This window comes from Somniosus microcephalus, unplaced genomic scaffold (assembly GCF_052327205.1).
Source record: "Somniosus microcephalus isolate GS21.2 unplaced genomic scaffold, FLI_Smic_1.0 unresolved_chr2, whole genome shotgun sequence".
NCBI lineage: Eukaryota > Metazoa > Chordata > Chondrichthyes > Squaliformes > Somniosidae > Somniosus > Somniosus microcephalus.
The window spans coordinates 36,000,984-36,021,714 of NW_028225180.1; the positions used below are offsets into that span (position 1 = coordinate 36,000,984).

General features: G+C 45.6%; 1 protein-coding gene across 2 annotated transcripts in view; it reads right to left on the minus strand.

The window, feature by feature from the left end:
- LOC147092463 (GPI-linked NAD(P)(+)--arginine ADP-ribosyltransferase 1-like) overlaps nucleotides 1-18,494 on the minus strand; it is a 36,021-nt gene extending 17,527 nt beyond the window's left edge. The window contains exon 1 of one of the 2 annotated variants that reach the window (XR_015075049.1): nucleotides 11,705-18,494. The gene's annotated coding sequence lies outside the window, so the exon portion shown is untranslated. The remainder of the gene's footprint in view (nucleotides 1-11,704) is intronic. The other variant, XM_085975934.1, reaches the window with a different exon arrangement.
- Nucleotides 18,495-20,731: the final 2,237 nt, after the last annotated feature.

Below are 20,731 nucleotides of genomic sequence, written 5' to 3' on the forward strand. Positions count from 1 at the left end.
CAATTCCTTCATCCAAGTCAGTTATAAGTATCGTGGAAAGCTGTGGCGCTGGTACATATCCCCGGGGAACACCACTGGTCACATCCTGCTGATTTGCGTATAAACTCATTATCCCTACTCTCTGTCTCCGATCTCCCAACCAATTCCATATCCAAGCCAATTGGTTGCCTCCAATTCCATTCGCCCTCATTTTAGCTAACAGTCTCTTATGTGGAACATAGTCAAATGCCTGCTAGAAGCCCATATAAATAACATCAATAGACACACCATTATCACCCCTCAAATCGTTCCAATGTCTAGCAAGTTACCTCCTAGTGTACCCACTTCCACTGAAACAAAAACAGCTTCTTGCCAGTTTTCATTCCCAGCAACAGCCTAGTGAAGAAATGCAGCCAGTTTTCCATTCCTTTTATATCCAGCCTATAGCAGGGCGTCCAAAACTTGTCACAATACTGCAGCTGTGGCATCAATAAGGCCTCGTGCAACCCCACAACTTTCTGCTAGTATTTTATGTCTTTCAATATAGAAGCAAATATTCCCTTTACCCTCTATCACAGAAACATAGAAGGAGGCCATTCAACCCATGCTGCCTATGCTGGCTTTGTGGTAGAGCGATCCAACTAGTCCCACTCACCCTGCTCTTAACCTGTAGTCCTGAAAATGGTCTCTCTTCAATTATTTATCCAGTTCCCTTTCGGTAGCTACTGTTGAATCTGTTTCCCATGCCCTTTCTCGCACTGCATTCCAAATGGCAATAACTCAAATCAAAATCAAATCAACTGTTATTGTCATTGTTAGTGCACAAGTGCAGTACAACGAAATGTAGGCTTGCGGCTCCCGAGAGTATACATTTAGATTAAGACATTTAAACATTCAATATACTTTTGGCTTGTAATACATTAACATAAGCATAACCATAATAAAGTGCATTGGCAGATGTGCAGGCTTTAGAGTTTATTTGTGAAGTTCAGTAGGATGACAGCCCTGGGAAAGAAGCTGTTCCTAAATCTGGTCGTACGGGTGCGAATGCATCTGTAGCGTCTCCCAGATGGCAGGAGGGTGAACAGACTGTGGCTGGGGTGGGTAGGGTCTTTGATGATGGACCGTGACCTCCGTAAACAGCGTTTCTGGTATATGTGCTCTATGGTCGGTAGCCGGGTGTCGGTAATGCGTTGGGCAGTTTTGACTACCCGCTGCAGGGCTTTCTCGCTGTGTAAAAAGAGGCTTCCTCCTGTCACCGCTGTGTCTCTTTGCCAATCACCTTAAATCTGTGCCCTCTGCCACTTTACTCCATCAAAACCCTTGAACACCTCTATCAAATCTCCTCTTAACATTCTCTGCTCTAAGGAAAACAACCCCAGCTTCTCCAGTCTCTCCACATAACTGAAATCCCTCATCCCTGGTACCATTCTGGTCAATCTCCTCTGCATCCTCTCTATGGATTTGAAATCCTTCCTAAAGTGTGCTTTCCAAACAGGAACATAATATTACAGGTGAGGCCTAACCAGTATTTCATAAAAGTTTAGCATAACTTCTTTGCTTTTGTACTCTATTCCACTATTGATAAAACCAAGGGTGCCATATGCTTTCTTAACAACCTTCTCAACTTCCCCAACCACATTCAAAGATTTGTGTACATGCACTCCAGGTCTCTCTGTACTTGATAAACTTGATTAAGCATGTTCACAGGATCATGAAATGTTCTGTAGTGTTACATTACATAGGATATACAGCACAGAAACAGGCCATTCGTCCCAACCAGACCATGCCGGCATTTCTGCTCCACTCGAGCCTCCTCCCGTCTTTCCTCATCTAACTGTCAGCATAACCCTCTATTCCCTTCTCCCTCATATGCTTGTCCAGCCTCCCCTTAAATGCATCCATACTATTCACTTCAGTCATTCCCTATGGTAGTGAGTTCCACATTCTCAGCGCACTCTGGGTAAAGAAGTTCCTTCTGAATTCCCTATTGGATTTCTTGGTGACTATCTTACATTGATGGCCTCTAGTTTTGCTCTTTCCCACAAGTGGAAACAGTCTCTCTGTGTCTGCTCTATCAAAACCTTTCATAATTTTAAAGCCCTCTATTAGGTCACCCCTCAGCCTTCTCTTTTCAAGAGAAAAGAGACCCAGCCTGTTCATTCTTTCCTGAGAGGTTTACCCTCGCATTTCTGGTATCATCCTTGTAAATCTTCTCTGCACCCTCTCCAGTGCCTCTATATCCTTTTTATAATATGGCGATCAGAACTGCACACAGTACTCCAAGTGTGGTCTAATCACGGTGTGATACAGGTTTAGCATAACATCTCCACTTTTCAATTCTATCCTCTGGAAATAAACCCCAGTGCTTGGTTTGCATTTTTTATGGCCTTGTTATCCCGTGTCGCTACTTTCAGTGATTTATGTATTTTTACTCCGAGATCCCTTTGCTCTTCTACCCCACTTAGATTCTTATTTTCCAAGTAGTATGTGACCCCCCTATTTTTCTTAGCAAAATATACCTCACATTTATCCGTGTTGCATTTAATTTGTCAATTATATTCCCATTCTTCAAGTTTATTAAAGTCTTCTTCTAATTTGTTGCTGTCCTCCTCAGTATTGACTATCCCCCCCAAATTGGTGTCATCTGCAAATTTAGAAATTGTGTTTTTGATTCCAAAGTCTAAATCGTTAATATAAATTGTGAACAGCAGTGGTCTCAGCCCTGATCCTTGTGGAACACCACATCCCACCTTCTACCACAGTGAATCCTTTTACCCCCACTCTCTGCTTTCTGTCTTAAAGCGAGCTAGTTATCCATTCTGCTACTTGTCCCCTGATTCCGCATGTCCTGGCCTTGTTCATCAGTCTATTATGGGATAGTTTATCGTAGTCCTTCTGAAAATCTAGATAAATTACATCTACTTCATTACCCTTGTCTAATCTCTGTTACAAAAATGCAATGAGGTTGGTCAAGCAATACTTTTCCTTTTGAAATCCATGCTGACTATTCATTATTATATTTTTAGTTTCTAGATATTCTTCCATTTTCCCCTTTAGTAGGGATTCCATTATTTTTCCTACCACCGATGTTAAGCTGACTGGTCTATAATTCCCTAGACATGCTCTATCTCCCTCCTTAATATAGGTATTATGTTAGCTACCTGCCAGTCCTCTGTCACTACACATTGTTCTAACAAATTATTAAATATATGTAGTAATACCTCTGCTATCTCTTTCCTAGATTCTTTTAAAATGCGTGAATGTAATCCATCTGGACCAGGGTTTGAGTTTGATTCGTTTATTTAATATATCTCCTCTTTTTATTTTAAATGTAGTTATCTCATTTCTAATCTCTGCATCCAATGTCATGTCCACCTCTTCTGTCTCCCTGGTAAATACTGAAGCAAAGTAATTATTTAATATTTCTGCCATCTCGCTAGCGCTGCCTGTGATATTATCCTGTCCATCCTTCAGTGGTCCCATTCCCATCGTGACTTTCCTTTTTTCTTGATGTGCCTGTAAAATATTTTACTATTTTGTTTTATGTTCCATGATAATTTAATTTCATAGTTCCTTTCTGCCTTTTTAATTGTTATTTTTTTACTTCTCCCTTAATCTCTTCGTATTCTCCCTTGTCATGTTCTCCCTTAATCTCTTCGTATTCTCCCTTGTCATGTTCTCTCCTGCTGCCCATGCATGCCTCTTTCCTTACCCTCAATTTTTCCCTTATCACTTTATTCATCCATGGTGTCTCATTACTGTTTAGCTGGAACAGCGTTTCAAATTTTTTCCACTGCTCTTCTACATAATTGTTTTTCAATATTGTTGTCTGTATTATTTTCCCAAGTTCTATTCACAGCCCCGCCAAATCGGCTTTTCCCCAATCTATTACCTGGTCTTAGTCATACATATGTTACAGCACAGAAGGAGGCCATTCGGCTCGTCGTACCTGTGCCAGCTCTTTGGCAGAGCTATCCAATTCGTCTCATTTCTTTGCCCTTTCCTTGTACTTCTGCATTATCCCCTTCAAGTATTGATCCAATTGCCTTTTGAAAGTTGCTACTGAATCTGCTTCCACCACTCTTTCAGGCAGTGCAGTCTAGATCATAACAACTCACTGCTTCTGGTTCTTATGGCATTTACCTTAAACCTGTGTCTTCTGGTTATCGACCCTCCTGCCACTGGAAACATGTTCTCTCTATCTATGCTATCAAACCTCCCTCATAAATTTGCACAACTCTATTAAATCTCCCCTTAACCTTCGCTGGTCTGCCGTTTAGAAATCTGCATTGCATGTGCTCATGCTTCTGCTGGTGCTTAGTCATTTCCAATGTTCTCATTGTGCCATTCAGTCACTGAGCAACAGGTAATAGAAACATAGAATGATACCACGCAGAAGTAGTACGGTTTGAACAGAGTGCTATGAGTTGGGTGAGTCAGGGGGTCTTAACTGGTTGCTAAAATCAAACTTCTGTTTGTTTCACATTTACTGTTACTGTCTACTGATTAAAATCTAAATTTTCCAGCTTTAAGCAGGGTTATAAGGGGATATACAAGGCCTACAATTCAGAGCAGCTAAAGGTAGTTAATTAGGGAAACTAGATTAAACTGGTTCTCCTGTAGCTGGGCTCAGCACGTCTGCTTTGTTTCAGGGCCTATAAAACAGGCTTTGAAGTGCAATTTTGCAGTGAGTGCAGTTTGAACAGTGTGCTACAAGTTGGGTCAGTCGGAGTTAAGTGAGGAGTGGAAGGAAGAGCTCCCTTGCTTCACCTTTGTTTTTCCTAACATTTCACCCTGTAGGAATTGGTTCTAACTTTACACCAAGGAAAGAGTCTGAGAGCGGGAGCAGTCAAACAACAACAACTGCGAAACTGCTGAAGTGACGTCGCAACCAGGGAAGGAGCTGATTGGTAAGTAGGACCTGGTGAGTATTCCTACAGTCCAGTCATAAAAGGAAGATCTCCAGTTTAGAGTAAGTAGTGTTTAAAGGGAAGTAAGGTCCCTAGTGTATTTAATATTCTTTAATTTAAAGGGACTAAATTAAGGGTAGGAAATGGCAGGGCAGCTCGGCACGGTGGAGTGCTCCTCCTGTGCTATGTGGAAAGTCAGGGACACTTTCAGTGTCCAGGGAGAACATATGAGCAGGAAGTGTCTCGAGCTGCAGCTACTCAAAATCCGCGTTTCGGAGCTGGAGCTGCGGCTGGAGTCACTGTGGAGCATCCGTGAAACAGGTTTAACGAGGTGGTCACACCGCAGGTAAAGAGTGCACAGGCAGACAGGGATTGGGTGATGCCAGACAGAGTAAAAGAACTAGGAAGGTAGTGCAGGAGTCCCCTGGGTCCATCTCCCTCTCTGGCAGATTTTCCATTTTGGACACTGCTGGGGGAGATGGTTATTCAGGGGAATGCAGCAAGAGCCAAGCCCATGGCACTACAAATGGCTCAGCTGCACAGGAGGGGAGGAAAAAGAGAGGGAGAGCAATAGTGATAGGGGATTGTATTGTAAGGGGAACAGATAGACGTTTCTGTGGCCACAGACGTGACTCCAGGATGGTATGTTGCCTCCCTGGTGCCAGGGTCAAGGATGTCACTGAATGGCTGTAGGGCATTCTGAAGGGGGAGGGCAAACTGTCATAGGTCGTAGTTCACGTTGGTACCAACGACATGGGTAGAAAGAGGGACGAGGTCCTGCAAAAGAATTTAGGGAGCTAGGTAGCAGATTAAAAAGCAGGACCTCAAAGGTTGTAATCTCTGGATTACTCCCGGTGCCATGTGCTAGTGAGTATAGGACTGGAGGATAGAGCAGATGAATGCGTGGCTAAAGAGTTGGTGCAGGAGGGAGGGCTTTAGTTTCCTGGATCACTGGGTCTGCTTCTGGGGAACGTGGAACCTGTACAAGTTGGATAGGTTGCACCTGAACCAGAATGGGACCAACATCCTTGCGGGGAGGTTGCTAGTACTTTTGGGGGGGGTTTAAACTAACTTAGCAGGGGGATGGGATACAGAGTCGAGCTATAGTAGGGGGTGATGCACAGCCAAATATAGAGGAAAAAACAAATCAGTCTGGAAGGCACAGCAAATATGTAATGGCACAAGGGAGTATGGCAAGGCTGGATGGCATTTATTTTAATGCAAGGAGTCTTGCGAGTAAAGGCAGATGAATTGAAGGTGTTGATGTACACATGGGAGCATAATATTGTTGCTATCACAGAGGCATGGCTGAGGGAGGGGCAGGACTGGCAGCTCAATATTCCGGGGTATAGAATCTACATGCAACATGGAGGTGGTGTAAAAGAGGAGGGGGTATCGCAATATTAATCAATGAGTCAATTACTGCTGTAAGGAGGGATGATATCTTAGCAGGTTCCTCTAATGAGGCCATATGGGTAGAACTTAAAAACAAAAAGGGGACAAGCACTTTGCTAGGAGTATACTATAGGCCCCCAAACAGTCAGGGGGAGATAGAGGAACAGATATGTAGGCAAATCTCAGAGAAGTGTAGAAATAATAGGGTAATAATAATAGGGGGTTTCAACTTCCCCAATATTAACTGGGATAGTCAGAGTGTGAAAGGCTTAGAGGGTGCAGATTTCTTAAAGTGCATCCAGGAGGGCTTTTTGAGCCAGCATGTAGAAAGTCCTACAAGAGAGGGGCGGTACCAGACCTTATTCTAGGGAATGTAGCTGGGCAACTGGTAGAAGTGTCAGTAGGAGAGCATTTTGGTGACAGTGATCATAATTCAGTGAGATTTAAGGTAGTCATGGAAAAGGACAACGATGGATCGGAAATAAAGGTTCTAAATTGGGGGAAGGCCGATTTTAATATGATAAGGCAGGACCTGGCCAAAGTGGACTGGGATCAGATACTTGTAGGAAAATCCACATCAGAGCAGTGGGAGTCTTTCAGAAAGGAAATAGAGAGAGTACAATGTCAACATGTTCCCGTAAAGATCAAGGGTGGGACCAACAAGCCCAGGGAACACTGGATATCAAGGGATGTGCAGGAATGGATTAGGAAGAAAAGGGAGGCTTTTGGTAGATGCAAAGGGCTAAAAACAGTGGAAGCCCTAGATGAGTATAGAAAGTGCAGGGGGGTACTTAAAAAATAAATTAGGAGAGCGAAGAGGGGGCATGAAAAAACACTGGTGGGCAAAATAAAGGAAAATCCCAAGGTGTTTTATAAGTATATTACGGGCAAAAGGATAACCAGGGAAAGAGTAGGGCCCATTAGGGAACAAAGTGACAATCTTTGTGTAGAGCCGGAAGATGTAGGTGGGGTTTTAAATGAATATTTTGCATCTGTGTTCACTATGGCGAAGGACGATGTAGGCATAGAAATCAGGCAGGGGGATTGTGATATACTTGAACAAATTAGTATTGAGAGGGAGGAGGTACTAGCGGTTTTAGCGGGCTTAAAAGTGGATAAATCTCCAGGCCCAGACGAGATGTATGGCAAGGGAGGGCCTCTGACACAAATTTTCAGAACCTCTCTGGCCACAGGGGAGGTGCCAGAGGACTGGAGGACAGCTAACGTAGTACCATTATTCAAGAGGGTAGTAGGGACAAACCAGGGAATTACAGGCCAGTGAGCCTGACATCAGTGGTAGGGAAGTTATTGGAAACAATTCTGAGGGACAGAATTAGTCTCCACTTGGAGAGGCAAGGATTAATCAATGATAGTCAGCATAGCTTTGTCAGGGGGAGATCGTGTCTAACCAATTTGATTGAATTTTTGAGAGGGTGATTGGTGTGTGGATGAGGGTAGTGCAGTTGATGTACTCTACATGGACTTCAGTAAGGCTTTTGACAAAGTCCTGCGTGGGAGACTGGTCAAGAAGGTTAGAGCCCATGGGACCCAGGGCAATTTGTCACATTGGATCCAAAATTGGTTTAGTGGCAGGAGGCAGAGGGTGATGGCCAAAGGTTGTATTTGTGACTGGAAGCCTGTGTCCAGTGGTGTACCGCAGGGATTGTCGCTGGGTCCTTTGCTGTTTGTAGTGTACATTAATGATTTAGATATTAATTTACGAGGTATGATCAGTAAGTTCGCAGATGAGACAAAAATTGGTGGGGTGGTAAATAGCGAGGAGGGAAGCCTCAGGCTACAGGACGATATAGACGGGTTGGTCAGATGGGCAGAACAGTGGCAAATGGAATTTAACCCTGAAAAGTGGGAGGTGATGCATTTTGGGAGGACTAACAAGGCAAGAGAATACACAATGAGTTGTAGGACCCTAGGAAAGACAGAGGATCAGAGGGACCTTGGTGTGCATGTACATAGATCCCTGAAGGCAGCAGGACAGGTTGATAAGGTGGTTAAAAAGGCATATGGGATACTTGCCTTCATTAGCTGAGGCATAGAATATAAGAGCAGGGAGGTTATGATGGAGCTGTACAAAACACTAGTTAGGCCACAGCTGGAATACTGTGTGCAGCTCTGGTCGCCACACTATAGGAGGGATGTGATTGCATTGGAGACGGTGCAGAGGAGATTCACCAGGATGTTACCTGGCCTGGAGCGTTTCAGCTATGAAGAGAGACTGGATAGGCTGGGGTTGTTTTCCTTAGAGCAGAGAAGGCTGAGGGGGGACCTGATTGAGGTGTACAAAATTATGAGGGGCATAGATAGGGTAGATAGAAAGGAACTTTTCCCTTAGTAGAGGGGTCAATATTCAGGGGGCATAGTTTCAAGGTAAGGGGCAGGAGGTTTAGAGGGGATTTGAGAAAAAACTTTTTCACCCAGAGGGTGGTTGGAATCTGGAACTCACTGCCTGAAAGTGTGGTAGAGGCAGGAACCCTCACAACTTTCAAGAAGCATTTAGATGAGCACTTGAAACACCACAGCAAACAAGGCTACGGACCATGTGCTGGAAAATGGGATTAGAATAGACAGGGCTTGATGGCCGGCGCGGACACGATGGGCCGAAGGGCCTCTTTCTGTGCTGTATAGCTCCATGACTCTTTGACTCTATGAGGCCATTCGGCCCGTCGTTCCTGTGCTATGTGACTGCAAGTAAATTCCGCATCCAGCAGTCAATTTCCCCACCACTTACAATTCGGTGAGCAAACTGCACAGGTTCTGATTTCCACTATTTCTTCCTGGTGAATTCCAGGGAAATGGAGAATTCCTCCTATATCAACAATTGAGGTGGAACCAACTTGCTTTTGATTTTCCTGGTTTATCCCTGTTTCCTTCCAGTTCCCTTTGGCTCAGCTCTCCTATATTACTGTCTCAGCCTCTTTGGGGATCTTTGAATGTAAGGATTGCCTCCTGCTGGTTTGTCCACCGTAAAATGCCGATTTTTTTTTAAAGTAAATGTGTCATTTCACGTTGAATATTTATTGTCCCCCACCACTCACTGTCCTAGTCCCATTCGGCCGGTTCTCCAAACCCAGTATCAGCACCTTCCTGGAAACTGAAGCAATATATTTATTTAATGTCAGTGACCATTGCTTCAGTACACGTGTCCCGGCAGCCCGTGATTTTCTGTCCTTTTAATACATAGACAGATAACCCATGGCATACGGCCCTTCAATTTCCCGATCACTGCATTGTGTGAATGTATCACCTCACGGGAACCATCTGATCAGAGAATCAGGCATTCCGTGTGAATATAATGCCCTCGATCTTCATTATAAAACGTTCCACCTTCATCTCTGAATTGCCTCACCCTTATCTTATACAATGTTAGAATCAGGCCACACAGAAGGAAACCATTCGGCCCATCGTGCCTGTGCCGGCTCTTTGAAAGAGCTCTCTAATGAATCCCACTCCTCCGCTGCTCTTTTCACATAGCCCTGCATTCCCCACCCAATACAATACAATACAATACAAATCGCTTTATTGGCATGATAAGGTACATCTTATGTTGCCAAAGCATCAAAATACATTTATGGTTGAACACATAAACGCGGTTCCATTCATACAGTGTATAAACAGGTATATCCCTGAGTTTATAAATATATTTTCGCCTTGTTTATATATACTCTTGTCTTAGTTTACTGGTTGTCCCTCTGTTCATGGCAAGCTGTAACATAGTGTGCCGCCAGTGTTACACAGCTTCTCTCCTCCCCCAGTAGGAATGGGAGTTTTTGGTTGTCAGTCAGATTTCTGAATTCAGGGCATATTTGTGAGAATTTTTGATAGAAATTCTCTCTGATGCCCTGATATTTTCCACAGGCTGTGAGGAAGTGCATCTCTGTCTCAACTACTCCCTGACTGCAGTGAGAGCATATCCTGTCTTCTCTTGGCAGCCTGGTCTGCCTGTGTCTGCCTTTTTCGATCGCTAGGCTATGTTCGCTAAGTCTGTACCTTGTCAAGGTTCTTCTCAGTTTGTTATCCTTTACCATGGTCAGGTAATCAGCTATGTTGTATTGTCTGTTTAGGGCCAAGTAGCAATTGAGTTTGCTTTGGGTTTTTGTTGTTTCTGCCCAATATGACAGATATTTTTCCTTTTGCTTAGCGACGATTGTGTTGGGTCGAATTCTTTGTGTTACCCCCCCACCCCACCTTTGAAGTTTATATCTAATTCCCTTTTGAAGGTTATTATTAAATCTGCTTCCACCACCCTTTCAGGCAGTGCATTCCAGATCACAACACGCTGCTTAAAAAGAATTCCACCACCCCTCCCACTCATTCTTTTGCCATTTACCTAAAATCTGTGTCCTCTGGTTACCGACCCTCCTGCCGCTGGAAACATGATCTCTCTATCAACGCTACCAAACCCTTCATAATTTTGCACACCTCTATTAAATCTCCCCTTATCCTTCTCTGCTCTAAGGAGAACAATCCCAGCGTCTCCAGTCTCTCCACGTAACTGAAGTCCCTCATCCCCGGTACCATTCTGGTCAATCTCCCCTTAACCTTCTCTGCTCTAAGGAGAACAACCCCAGCTTCTCCAGTCTCTCCACGTAACTGAAGTCTCTCGTTCCTGGTACCATTCTGGTCAACCTCCTCTGCACCCTCTCCAAGGCCTTGACATCTTTCCTAAAGTTTGGTTCCCAGAGTTGAAAACAATACACTAGCTGAGGCTGAACCAGTGATTTATACAGGTTTACCATAACTTCCTTGTTTTTGTACTCTATACCTTTATGTATAAAGCTAAGAATTCCGTAGGCTTTTTTTTAACAGTTTTAGCAACTTCAAAGATGTGTGTATGTGAACTCCGGGTCTCTCTGTTCCTGCACCCCCTTTAACATTGTGAAATTTATATTGCCTCTCCTCATTCTTCATTCCAAAATGCTTCATTTAACACTTTTCCATGTTAAATTCCATCTGCCATTTGTCTGCCCATTTCACCAGTCTGTGTCCTCCTGAAGTCTGTTACTACCCTCCTTACTGTTTACCACATTTCCCATTTTCGTGTCACCTGTAAACTCTGAAATAATGCCCTGTACACCCAAGTCCAGGTCATTAATATATATAATTATCGAGATTGTCCTCTTATTAGTAATGTGCCTATAAAATGCCCTTTCTAATTGTCCTATATGTCTTTCTCTGGTTCTCTATTAGTCTGTCGTAGCTTTCCTTTATGTTGATCTTCGGTCCTCTGTGCAAAATAATTGTCTTTAAGGTATTAAAATTGATTTAGTCGCCTTCTGCATCGACTGAACCCGAATTGGGCACTTCTTCCCTTTTTAGGACTGGGTATCGCATTAACTTTCATCAACTTTTCAGCATAATCAAAAATCAGACGAAGGATCTAAGTCTAAATGTAAACTTACCCCATTGAGACAATGCAGCAAATCTCCAGAGTACTCTCAACCTTCAAATAGTGAACTGATTTATTGTTATCGCGGTCTTGCACTATGAGATTAATATTATTCTATTTTCTCAGTATTAATGTACCATCCCAGGTTTCTTGACAGCACGTCTCTCGTTGTCCTCTGGTCAGTCGCCAGATGACAATATTTAATCAGCAGAAATGTTAGGGGGTTTTGCTGCTTGACTCAGTTTGCAGTTCAGATATGAAAATGACCCTCAAAACCCCACCGGATATGCTTGCTGTGTGCAAACAAATGCTTATCAGATTTTGGTGATTGTGGTTAGTGGGCTGTGCAGAGAGTGCTCCAGCAATTAGCAACATGAATATCTTTGTGTTAATTGGCTGCAACTCTCCTACACAGGAGCAGAAACTGAACGTCAGAAAGTGAAGTGATCCAATGGCCATGAAGCGATTCTAAACAACGGCGCTTAACAGAGAAAAGTTCTTTCTTTCTGTCTTTGTACTTTCTTTCTTCCCTTTCCTTCTTTCCTTCTTTCTTTCCTTCTTCCTCTCTTTCTTTCCTCCTATCATTCTTTTTTCCTTTCTTTCCTTTCCTTCTTTCTTTCTTTCTATCGTTCTTTCTATGTTGCTTTCTTTCCCTTTATCTGCCTTTCATCTTTTCTTTCTTTTGTTCTATATCTGTTTATCTCTCTGAGTTCCAACTTTAGAGAGAGAGACAGACAGAGGGAGAGAGAGAGAGCAATAGAGAGCGAGCGGGTAAAAGTGATGGATTCACTCCGGTCTGCGCTGTACGGCCCGTGTGACGTTGGACAGTGTTGCTTTGATACACCATCCAAGTGGAATCCTGCACTCTGTGCAAACCTTTAACAGGGAGCTACATTTCCTGCATAATCTGAATGCAGCAAACTTAGAAACACACCCACCCACCCATGGGAATCTAGAAAGTCGCCTGGGGACAAAAGAGAGAGAGAGAAAAATATATTTACAGCCTAAAGTTGGAACACAGAGAGCAGCTGGTGAATCATAATTAGTCTCAGAGAGATAAACAGAGACAGAGTGAAACAGAGGGAGAGACAGACACACAGACGTAGAGAGAGAGAGGGACAGAGAGAAACAAAGGGAGAGAGAGACCCTCACACATAGAGAGAGAGAGTGACAGAGAGAAACAGAGGGAGAGAGAGACCCACACACATAGATATAGAGAGAGGGACAGAGAGAAACAGAGGGAGAGAGAGACCCTCACATGTAGAGAGAGAGAGGGACAGAGAGAAACAGAGGGAGAGAGAGACCCACACACATAGAAACAGAAAGAGGGACACAGAGAACCAGAGGGAGAGAGAGAGACCCACACACATAGACATTGAGAGAGGGACAGAGAGAAACAGAGGGAGCGAGAGAGACCCACACACATCAATATAGTGAGAGAGAGACAGAGCGAAACAGAGGGAGGCAGACCCACACTCATAGACACAGAGAGAGGGAAAGAGAGAAACAGAGGGAGAGAGAGACCCACACTCATAGACACAGAGAGAGGGAAAGAGAGAAACAGAAGGAGAGAGAGACCCTCACACATAGACATAGAGAGAGGGAAAGAGAGAAACAGAGGGAGAGAGAGACCCACACACATAGACAGAGAGAGAGGGAAAGAGAGAAACAGAGGGAGAGAGAGACCCTCAAACATAGACAGAGAGAGAGGGAAAGAGAGAAACAGAGGGAGAGAGAGACTCACACACATAGACAGAGAGAGAGGGACAGAGAGAAACAGAGGGAGAGAGTGACCCACACACATAGACAGAGAGAGAGGGACAGAGAGAAACGGAGGGGGAGAGAGAGACACACACACATAGACAGAGAAAGAGGGTCAGAGAGAAACAGATGGAGAGAGAGACACACACACATAGACATGGAGAGTGACAGAGAGAAACAGAGGGAGAGAGAGAGACCCGCACGCATAGAAATAGAGAGAGAGACACAGAGAAACAGAGGGAGAGAGAGACCCTCACACATAGAGAGAGAGAGCGACAGAGAGAAACAGAGGGAGAGAGAGACACACACACGTAGAGAGAGAGAGAGAGGGACAGAGAGAAACAGAGGGAGAGAGAGACACACACACATAGATATAGAGAGAGGGACAGAGAGAAACAGAGGGAGAGAGAGACCCACACACATAGAGAGAGAGAGGGACAGAGAGAAACAGAGGGAGAGCGAGACACACACACGTAGAGAGAGAGAGGGACAGAGAGAAACAGAGGGAGAGGGAGACACACACACATAGTCATAGAGAGAGAGACACAGAGAAACAGAGGGAGAGAGAGAGCCTCACACATAGAGAGAGAGAGGGACAGAGAGAAACAGAGGGAGAGAGAGACCCACACACATAGACACAGAGAGAGGGACAGAGAGAAACAGAGGGAGAGAGAGACCCACACACATAGACATAGAGAGAGAGTGACAGAGAGAAACAGAAGGATGAGAGAGACCCACACACATAGACATAGAGAGAGAGGGACAGAGAGAAACAGAGGGAGAGCGAGACCCTCACACATAGACAAAGAGAGAGGGACAGAGTGAAACAGAGGGAGAGAGAGATCCACAGACGTAGAGAGAGAGAGGGACAAAGAGAAAGAGAGCGAGAGAGAGACCCTCACACGTAGAGAGAGGGACAGAGAGCAACAGAGGGAGAGAGAGACCCACACACATAGAGAGAGGGACAGAGAGAAACAGAGGGAGAGAGAGACCCACACACATAGACATAGAGAGAGGGACAGAGGGAAACAGAGGGAGAGCGAGACCCTCACACATAGACAAAGAGAGAGGGACAGAGTGAAACAGAGGGAGAGAGAGATCCACAGACGTAGAGAGAGAGAGGGACAGAGAGAAAGAGAGGGAGAGAGAGACCCTCACACGTAGAGAGAGAGAGGGACAGAGAGCAACAGAGGGAGAGAGAGACACACACACAAGACATAGAGGGACAGAGAGAAACAGAGGGAGAGAGAGACCCTCACACATAGACATAGAGAGAGGGTCAGAGCTAAACAGAGGGAAAGAGAGACACACACATAGATATAGAGAGAGGGACAGAGGGAGAGAGAGACCCACACACATAGAGAGAGAGAGAGGGACAGAGAGAAACAGAGGGAGAGGGAGACACACACACAAAGACATGGCGAGTGACAGAGAGAAACAGAGGGAGAGAGAGAGACCCACACATAGACATAGAGAGAGCAACAGAGTGAAACAGAGGGAGAGAGAGACCCACACACATAGAAACAGAAAGAGGGACACAGAGAAACAGAGGGAGAGAGAGAGACCCACACACATAGACATTGAGAGAGGGACAGAGAGAAACAGAAGGAGAGAGAGACCCACATGCATAGACATTGAGAGAGGGACAGAGAGAAACAGAGGGAGCGAGAGAGACCCACACACATCAATATAGTGAGAGAGAGACAGAGCGGAACAGAGGGAGGCAGACCCACACTCATAGACACAGAGAGAGGGAAAGAGAGAAACAGAAGGAGAGAGAGAGACCCACATGCATAGACATTGAGAGAGGGACAGAGAGAAACAGAGGGAGCGAGAGAGACCCACACACATCAATATAGTGAGAGAGAGACAGAGAGAAACAGAGGGAGGCAGACCCACACTCATAGACACAGAGAGAGGGAAAGAGAGAAACAGAAGGAGAGAGAGACCTTCACACATAGACAGAGAGAGAGGGACAGAGAGAAACAGAAGGAGAGAGAGACCCTCACACATAAACAGAGAGAGGGAAAGAGAGAAACAGAAGGAGAGAGAGACCCTCAAACATAGACAGAGAGAGAGGGAAAGAGAGAAACAGAGGGAGAGAGTGACCCTAACACATAGACAGAGAGAGAGGGACAGAGAGAAACAGTGGGAGAGAGAGACCCTCACACGTAGAGAGAGAGTGGGACAGAGAGAAACAGAGGGAGAGAGAGACCCTCACATGTAGAGAGAGAGAGGGACAGAGAGAAACAGAGGGAGAGAGAGACCCTCACACGTAGAGAGAGAGAGGGACAGAGAGAAACAGAAGGATGAGAGAGACCCACACACATAGAAGTAGAGAGAGAGGGACAGAGAGAAACAGAGGGAGAGAGAGACCCTCACACATAGATACAGAGAGAGGGACAGAGAGAATCAGAAGGATGAGAGAGACCGACACACATAGACATAGAGAGAGAGGGACAGAGAGAAACAGAGGGAGAGAGAGACCCACACACATAGACACAGAGAGAGGGACAGAGAGAAACAGAAGGATGAGAGAGACCCACACACATAGACATAGAGAGAGGGACAGAGAGAAACAGAGGGAGAGAGAGACCCTCACACATAGACAAAGAGAGAGGGACAGAGTGAAACAGAGGGAGAGAGAGATCCACAGACGTAGAGAGAGAGAGGGACAGAGAGAAAGAGAGGGAGAGAGAGACCCTCACACATAGAGAGAGGGACAGAGAGAATCAGAGGGAGAGAGAGACCCACACACATAGACAGAGAGAGAGGGACAGAGAGAAACAGAGCGGGAGAGAGACCCACACACATAGACATGGAGAGTGACAGAGAGAAACAGAGGGAGAGAGAGACCCTCACACATAGACACAGAGAGAGGGACAGAGCTAAACAGAGGGAAAGAGAGATACACATATAGATATAGAGAGAGGGACAGAGGGAGAGAGAGACCCACACACATAGAGAGAGAGAGAGGGACAGAGAGAAACAGAGGGAGAGAGAGACCCACACACATAGAAACAGAAAGAGGGACACAGAGAACCAGAGGGAGAGAGAGAGACCCACACACATAGACATTGAGAGAGGGACAGAGAGAAACAGAGGGAGCGAGAGAGACCCACACACATCAATATAGTGAGAGAGAGACAGAGCGAAACAGAGGGAGGCAGACCCACACTCATAGACACAGAGAGAGGGAAAGAGAGAAACAGAAGGAGAGAGAGAGACCCACATGCATAGACATTGAGAGAGGGACAGAGAGAAACAGAGGGAGCGAGAGAGACCCACACGCATCAATATAGTGAGAGAGAGACAGAGAGAAACAGAGGGAGGCAGACCCACACTCATAGACACAGAGAGAGGGAAAGAGAGAAACAGAAGGAGAGAGAGACCTTCACACATAGACAGAGAGAGAGGGACAGAGAGAAACAGAAGGAGAGAGAGACCCTCACACATAAACAGAGAGAGGGAAAGAGAGAAACAGAAGGAGAGAGAGACCCTCAAACATAGACAGAGAGAGAGGGAAAGAGAGAAACAGAGGGAGAGAGTGACCCTCACACATAGACAGAGAGAGAGGGACAGAGAGAAACAGAGGGAGAGAGAGACCCACACACATAGACATAGAGAGAGGGACAGAGAGAAACAGAGGGAGAGAGAGACCCTCACACATAGACATAGAGAGAGGGACAGAGAGAAACAGAGGGAGAGAGAGCCCCACACACATAGACATAGAGAGAGAGGGACAGAGAGAAACAGAGGGAGAGAGAGACCCACACACATAGACATGGAGAGTGACAGAGATACAGAGGGAGGGAGAGAGACCCGCGCACATAGAAATAGAGAGAGGGACAGAGAGAGACAGAGGGAGAGAGACACACACACATAGATACAGAGAGAGGGACAGAGTGAAACAGAGCGGGAGAGAGACCCACACACGTAGAGAGAGAGAGGGACAGAGAGCAACAGAGGGAGGGAGAGACCCACACACATAGAGAGAGAGAGGGATAGAGAGAAACAGGGGGAGAGAGAGATCCACACATAGACATGGAGAATGACAGAGAGAAACAGAGGGAGAGAGAGACCCTCACACGTAGAGAGAGAGAGGGACAGAGAGCAACAGAGGGAGGGAGAGACCCACACACATAGAGAGAGAGAGGGACAGAGAGAAACAGAGGGAGAGAGAGATCCACACACAAGACATAGAGAGAGGGACAGAGAGAAACAGAGAGAGAGAGACCCACACACATAGACACGGTCAGGACTGGCAGCTCAATATTCTGGGGTATAGAATCTTCAGGCGAGACAGAGGGGGGTGTAAAAGGGGAGGGGGTGTTGCAATATTAATTAAGGAGTCAATTACTGCTGTAAGGAGCGATGATATATTAGCGGGTTCCTCTAATGAGGCCATATGGGTAGAACTTAGAAACAAAAAGGGGGCAAGCACTTTGCTGGGAGTGTACTATAGGCCCCCAAACAGTCAGGGGGAGATAGAGGAACAGATATGTAGGCAAATCTCAGAGAAGTGCGAAAATAATAGGGTAATAATAGTGGGGGATTTCAACTTCCCCAATATAAATTGGGATAGTCAGAGTGTGAAAGGCTTAGAGGGTGCAGAATTCTTGAAGTGCATCCAGGAGAGCTTTTTGAGCCAACATGTAGAATGTCCTACAAGAGAGGGGGCGGTACTGGACCTAATTCTGGGGAATGTAGCAGGGCAAGTGGTGGAAGTATCAGTAGGAGAGCATTTTGGCGACAGTGACCATAATTCGGTGAGATTTAAGGTGGTCATGGAAAAAGACAAAGAAGGCCCAGAAATAAGGGTTCTAAATTGGGGGAAGGCCGATTTTAATATGATAAGGCAGGATCTGGCCAAAGTGGACTGGGAGCAGCTACTTATAGGAAAATCCACATCAAAACAGTGGGAGACTTTCAGAAGGGAAATAGAGAGAGTACAATGCCAACATGTTCCTGTAAAGGTCAAGGGTGGGACCAACAAGCAAAGGGAACCTTGGATGACAAGGGATATACAAAAATGCATTAGGAAAAAAAGGGGGGCTTTTGGCAGTTACAAAAGACTAAAGACAGAGGAAGCCCTAGAGGAGTATAAAAAGTGCAGGGGCATACTTAAAAAAGAAATTAGGAGGGCGAGGAGGGGCCATGAAATAACACTGGCGAGCAAAATAAAGGAAAATCCTAAGATGTTTTATAAGTATATTAAGGGCAAGAGGATAACCAGGGAAAGGGTAGGGCCCATTAGGAACCAAAGTGGCAATCTGTGTGTAGAGCCAGATGATGTAGGCGGGGTTTTAAATGAATTTTTTGCATCTGTGTTCACTATGGAGAAAGATGATGTAGACATAGAAATCGGGCAAGGGGACTGTGACATACTTGAACATATTAGCATCGAGAGGGAGGAGGTACTAGCGGTTTTAGCAGGCCAAAAAGTGGATAAATCCCCAGGCCCGGACGAGATGTATCCCAGGCTGCTGTGGGAGGCAAAGGAGGAGATTGCAGGGGCTCTGACACAAATTTTCAGAACCTCTCTGGCCACAGGGGATGTACCAGAGGACTGGAGAACAGCTAACGTAGTACCATTATACAAGAAGGGTAGCAGGGATAAACAAGGGAATTACAGGACAGTGAGCCTAACATCTGTGGTAGGGAAATTATTGGAAAAAATTCTGAGGGACAAAATTAGTCTCCACTTGGAGAGGCAAGGATTAATCGGGAATAGTCAGCATGGCTTTGTCAAGGGAAAATCATGTCTGACAAATCTGATTGAATTTTTCGAGGGGGTGACTAGGTGTGTGGATGAGGGAAATGCTGTGGATGTGGTTTACATGGACTTCAGTAAAGCTTTTGACAAAGTCCCGCATAGGAGACTGGTCAAGAAGGTAAGAGCCCATGGGATCCAGGGTGCCTTGGCGCGTTGGATCCTAAACTGGCTGAGTGGCAGGAGGCAGAGGGTGATGGTCGAAGGTTGCTTTTGTGACTGGAAGCCTGTGTCCAGTGGGGTACCTCAGGGATCGGTGCTGGGTCCCTTGCTGTTTGTGATCTACATAAATGATTTGGATGAGAATGTAAAAGGTATGATCAGTAAGTTCGCAGATGACACGAAAATTGGTGGGGTGGTAAATTGCGAGGAGGAAAGCCTCAGGCTACAGGACGATATAAACGGGTTGGTCAGATGGGCGGAAAAGTGGCAAATGGAATTTAACCCTGAAAAGTGCGAGGTGATGCATTTTGGACGGACAAATAAGGCAAGGGAATACACAATGAGTGGTAGGACCCTAGGAAGTACAAAGGGTCAGCGGGACCTTGGTGTACATGTACATAGATCCCTGAAGGCAGCGGAACAGGTAGATAAGGTGGTTAAAAAGGCATATGGGATACTTGCCTTCATTAGCCGAGGCATAGAATATAAGAGCAGGGAGGTTATGATGGAGCTGTACAAAACGCTGGTGAGGCCACAGCTGGAGTACTGTGTGCAGTTCTGGTCGCCTCACTATAGGATGTGATTGCTTTGGAGAGGGTGCAGAGAAGATTCACCAGGATGTTACCTGGGATGGAGCGCCTCAGCTATGAAGAAAGACTAAACAGGCTGGGGTTGTTTTCCTTGGAGCAAAGAAGGCTGAGGGGGGACCTGATTGAGGTGTACAAAATGATGAGGGGCATAGATAGGGTAGATAAAGAGGAACTTTTCCCCTTAGTAGGGGGGTCAATAACAAGGGGGCATAGATTCAGGGTAAGGGGCAGGAGATTTAGAGGGGATTTGAGGAGGAACTTTTTCACCCAGAGGGTGGTTGGAATCTGGAACTCACTGCCTGAAAGGGTGGTAGAGGCAGGAACCCTCACAACATTCAAGAAGCATTTGGATGAGCACTTGAAATGCCATTGCATACAAGGCTATGGACCAAATGCTGGAAAATGGGATTAGACTGGACAGGGATTGATGGACGGTGCAAACACGATGGGCCGAAGGGCCTCTTTCTGTGCTGTATAACTCTATGACTCTATGACATGGAGAGTGACAGAGAGAAACAGAGGGAGAGAGAGAGGCCCGCACACATAGAAATAGAGAGAGAGACACAGAGAAACAGAGGGAGAGAGAGACCCTGAGACGTAGAGTGAGGGAGAGTGAGCAACAGAGGGAGAGAGAGACACACACATAGATATAGAGAGAAGGACAGAGAGAAACAGAGGGAGAGAGAGACACACACATAGATATAGAGAGAGGGACAGAGAGAAACAGAGGAAGAGAGACACACACACATAAACA